Source organism: Octopus bimaculoides, chromosome 4, assembly GCF_001194135.2.
Source record: "Octopus bimaculoides isolate UCB-OBI-ISO-001 chromosome 4, ASM119413v2, whole genome shotgun sequence".
Classification (NCBI taxonomy): Eukaryota; Metazoa; Mollusca; class Cephalopoda; order Octopoda; family Octopodidae; genus Octopus; species Octopus bimaculoides.
Genome location: NC_068984.1, coordinates 146,068,129 through 146,073,419, shown reverse-complemented (window position 1 = coordinate 146,073,419; position 5,291 = coordinate 146,068,129). Strand labels below are relative to the sequence as shown.

General features: G+C 36.8%; 1 protein-coding gene across 10 annotated transcripts in view; it reads right to left on the bottom strand.

The window, feature by feature from the left end:
* LOC106884253 (protein kinase C-binding protein 1) overlaps nucleotides 1–5,291 on the bottom strand; it is a 91,233-nt gene that overhangs the window by 50,471 nt on the left and 35,471 nt on the right. The gene's annotated exons all lie outside the window — the stretch shown is intronic.

The following is a 5,291-nucleotide window of genomic DNA, read 5'->3' as shown; positions in this document are numbered from 1 at the left end:
GGCAACGGCCACGCTCAAAATGGTGCATCTCATGTGCCACCCGCACAAGAGCCAGTCCAGGGGCACTGGCAACGATCTTACTTGGCTTGCCGGGTCTTCTCACGCACAGCACATTTCCAAAGGTCTCGGTCATATACAAATATATATATATATATACATACATATACAAATATATATATATATATATACATACATACACACATATATACATATACACACACATATATACATATACACACACATATATACATACACACACACACATATACATACACACACACACATATATACATACACAGAGAGAGAGAGAGAGAGAGAGAAAGAGAGAGAGAGAGAGAGAGTGGTGTGGTCAGTTTTGTCACCAGTAACCGACCCTCCCATGATACTGGTTTGTATGATTACCAGTGGAAGATCATCTCTGATGTAATTTGACACACAACATAAACACAAACAATGTGTGTGTGTGTACAAATACATTTGCTGATTCTGAATTGTCTTTCGTTTGTGCAAATGTAATTGAAAGCAGAGATGCTTTCTCTTAGAGCTCGGAGTAAGAGCATTTTAGTAATAATAATAATAATTATCATTATTATTATTAGCATTATTACCTGTCTTCTATAAGTACATACACATACACTTGAAAGAGACAGCATGTGAGAGAGAGAGAGAGAGAGAGATGAAGTGAGAAAAATGTTCTGCTACTAGACAATGTGAAAATCAATATGCCAGAGATTTAGGGTAACCACCAACCAATAACATGCAGCAATAGCAAATATTGGAGCAGCCAACCAGTTCTCTGCTGTGTCTTCTCTTATCTCTCTGTCCATCCGTTCTCTCTCCTTGATGTGTTTCCAAACTCAAAGACCAGCTGCTCTACACTCAAACGGACAGTGTATGAATTCTTTGGGGAAGGGGTTGTTTTGTTTGTTTTGTTTTTTTTGCAGGAAAAATACCGACTCAGGATCAAAACAGATGTAATAAAAATAGTTACATAAAAACCAACAAGTAAATATAGCAATAAAGGAATGAACTGATGATGGTGATGATGATGGTGATGATGATTGTAACAACAGTGTTAATGATTTCTTAAGTTGGTAGGAATCCATTTTTAAAGTCAAAAATAGTTTGAAACTCAAAGCAACTGTGACACTAAAATGGAAACACTTGATCTACGATGTATCGTCATTACCTCTGCCTTTGCTAAGGCGGAGGTACTGTTTTCAGTCGTGCTTGTTTGTCTGTGGACAAGATATCTCAAGAACCTCTGGATGGATTCAGATGAAACTTTCAATGATGTTTGGCCATGCGACTGGCACGAACTCTCCTTTTTCACTTTCTCAAAGACTTCTGGGTAATCTTTGGTTTCAGATACATGTACCCATGGAACTAATAACAAAACGAAACAATCCAGAAAAAAAATGCACAAATAGACTTGGGGACCCTGAATAAGTGGAACAAATACATAAATACTTACCAGTCACTTATCAGATAATCTGTCTAATAACTCGTATTTTATTTTAATTAATTTAAAGATTTAATATTTTAATAGCAACACTTTTAATGACTTGGAAAAGCCTACAAATAAAATGATAATCATTCTGGTGCACTTCTCTGAAGGATTACCAGAAAAATAAACCAATCCCTAAAGGATACTACTACGACTAATAAAAATGGAAACATTCCTAAAAAATTAGAAAAGATTTAAAGAGAATATTAAATTAATACATTTATCAATTTTGTGTTGTAGAATACCTGATGTTGTGTGTTGAAACAGATATTGTTGTATTTTGGGATAGTCATACTTTTTTTTGTTTTTGCCAAATAAACATTCATTCTTTACTCGTTTATTACTGTTCCTATTCTAATTTATGTCTATTGTCTGGAAATCTTTCGTCACACATCTGTGACCTCTTCAGCAACACTATATGTCTTCGTGTGTGCTCTTGCACACATTCTGTTCTTCTATGTGTATCCTTATATGCACATGCATTTGCATCTATGTGTGTGTATGTGTCATTGTTCTTAGTAGCACCATGACCCTCCCCTCAGTCCTGTCCCCTCTCCCATTGCTACCGCTTTCCATTTAATGAGGTTAAATAAATGACTTTTATTTACATATTTGTTTTGCTTACTTGGAACACCCAAGTCTATTTTCGCATTTTCTCACATTGTTTTATTTCATTATTACTCCTGCAGACACATCTACTTAGAACCAAAGATTGCCAATTTCTCTTCTTGTAAACCAGTAGCACATTTTCTGTTCCCATCACTTTTGATCTACCAGATCCATTTTCAGATCCTGTAGGAGACATTCAATCCATTCCTTCTGCCCAAATTCCTTCACTCACTTAGTCGTTAATGTCTTGATCTCTTGAAGCTGTTGACCTGAAGATTAGTAATGCTGAACTTTCCCCAGTTACCCTTTTGCTCAAGTGTGAGATGATGTGAACAGGTTATTATGGAGAGACACAGCTCACCCGCCAGGACTAAGTCATAACACACACCACATATGTACATATGAAGGCATGAGGCCCAGTGGATAGGGTGTTGCTCTTGCAATTCTAAGACCAGGTGGTGTATTGTGTTTGTGAGTAAAACACTTCATTTGGTGCCGCTGAAGTCCAGCCAGTTATAAATGAGTAACCCTGCAATGGACTGATGTCACTTCGTCCAGGGGGAATGTTGTGATCTTGGTCACTTGTATGTCATGAAAACTAGGAAATTGGTCCTGTAAGTCCAAGGACTCAAGAGACTAATATCCAGGGGTTGATGATGATAATGATATGTGCATTTACATTACATATTTGTGAACATGTCATTAATTAAGATGCCATAAATATGAATCCTAAACAAGATACCACAAAATCAATGAAAGATAATGCTGACACTGATGATGAAGTCACAACTCCACCCATAAGCCAATTATTACCTGTCCTTTTAGTGCAACAACTGGTGTGGGCAGTGGAAGGAGTGCTCAATTTATTCTTATTAACAAAGGCCTATGCAAATGACATTTAATGTCCCCGTCCACACTTTCTATTTGGATGAGTCTGTTTTACTTTCAAACCCACCCAAATGTACTTACTAACACTGGAAGCTACACTACACTGCCTCGTGTATGTAATCTGTCTTCAATGTTTATTGTTTTGTTGTTAAACAAAAATAGCCACAACAAATTTGGATGTCGTTTACTTTATGCTCAGCCCATACATCTAAGATGATGCTTGCACACACACACACACAAATGCATACACACACACACACACACACACACAAACACATGTACAAATTTACATAAGCACATACAAACACACATTACTCAGACTTCAATCGAGAAAAAAAAGCCTTCCGTTCATGGCCAAGCCTTGACTTCCCCACCCCTCAAACACCATCCCACTACAACAGAAGCAGCAATGTACTCTGTCACAGTCATTCTACAAGATTTCTCATCCAACGCACCTTAATGAAGGACTCCAATGGAAGTAACCCCATTGGGCTTTTGGTTGTAACTACAAAGGCTCTTTGCAAAACTTTATGTCAAGCGTACATTATCAAAGTCCTTGTATTCTGTAGTTATTTCCATAAAAATTTAATGAGTGGAGTGGGGGGGGGGGCATTAGTCCAAACATATCTGAAAGGTTGCACAAGCCAGATGGAGTTTGTGTAAGAGCATATAGATAATGTAACATGGTGCAAAAATAGCTTGTTGATAAAAAAATATATATCCTTTCTACTTGGAAGCACAAGGCCTCAATTTTAGGGGAAGGGATTAAGTCAATTACACAGTCCCTAGTGCGTAACTGGTACTTATTTAATCAACCCTGAAAGGATGAAAGGCAAAGTCAACCTCAGCGGAATATATATATATTTACATACACACACACACATACATACATACATACATACACATGTGTGTGTGTGTGTGTGTGTGTGTGTGCGAGTGTGTGTATGTTAACCCTTTTGTTACTGTATTTCTGTGTTTCTATCAATTACTTTAAATATAACAAAGAATTTAGTAAAATAACTTAGTTATCATTAAGCTAGTGTTGGGAACATAAATTGTGACTAAGGTTTGGTGGAAGATTTTAATTCAAAACTTATGAAAACAAGACATTTGTACTCAGAGCCAGAGCCTTTTGCAGCCAGGTTGGTAACGAAAGGGTTAACCAAGCCTCCAAAAATTCACTACATACTTACAAACATGCATCCATACACACATATGACATAAGAACATTCTCTTCCCCATTCAACTCCAGATTTTTTCCATCTAACATATAGGCGTGTATAAAAAGGCGTAAATTTCCTGCAAAATCAATTCTGATGAAAGACTAAGTAAATAATTGTCCATAATTCCCACTACTCCCTATTTCTTAATAGACAGAATCTGTACACCACTTCAAACCACTTCAAACAATCTACACACACATACACGTAATTTGCAAAATACTTTCCAGAGAAACAGGGAGGGGGGGGCTGAGTTACAAAAGAACGAGAATTTCTTTTGCTTTAATTACCCTTTTTGCCTAAATATTTGCTTTCATGAGCAACAGGCTTGCAACTAATTCTTAGCTCTGATTCCAAATCTTAAGTAGATTTGAAACAAGATCTTTTGTTATTGTATTAGGTTTGCAAGATTCTTAATGTGAACTCGTGTGTTGGAACAGATTTTGTTATCTCTTGGGAGAGTCATTATGCCAACAATAAACCCATGCACAGGTTACGTTTCACTTTTATTATTATTAGTCAGTTCGTTAGCATTTAATCAAATAACTGACTGTTTGATTAGTCATTAATCAATCAGCAAGGTTTGCTTGAAGTAGACACGGAATAGAGAAGGTATGCCACTGATTAAATCACAAATGGTAACAAAAGGACTTTCAAACCTGATTGACATAATGGACCCTTCCAAAACAATTAAACAAAATCCCTATTCAAGAAGAAACTTCTTATCCAACACACAAAAACCCATTTCCTTAAGTTCCCAGAAAAACATGGCTGCCTCTCACCACTTCAACCATTTTGATTCCAATCTACCCAAGAATGCCCCTGGTACAATGATACAAACTCCTTATTTTAAAGTGATTTAAATAAAAGCTTCTATCAAAATTTCATTTTCTGTTCACAACACCAGGAAAACACCCAAATAATCTTTTCTACTCTAAGCACAAGGCCTGAAATTTTAGGGGAGGCGGGGCCAGTCGATTAGATTGACCCCAGTACGCAATTGGGACTTAATTTATCGACCCTGAAAGGATGAAAGGCAAAGTCGACCTTGGCAGAATAATAAGATC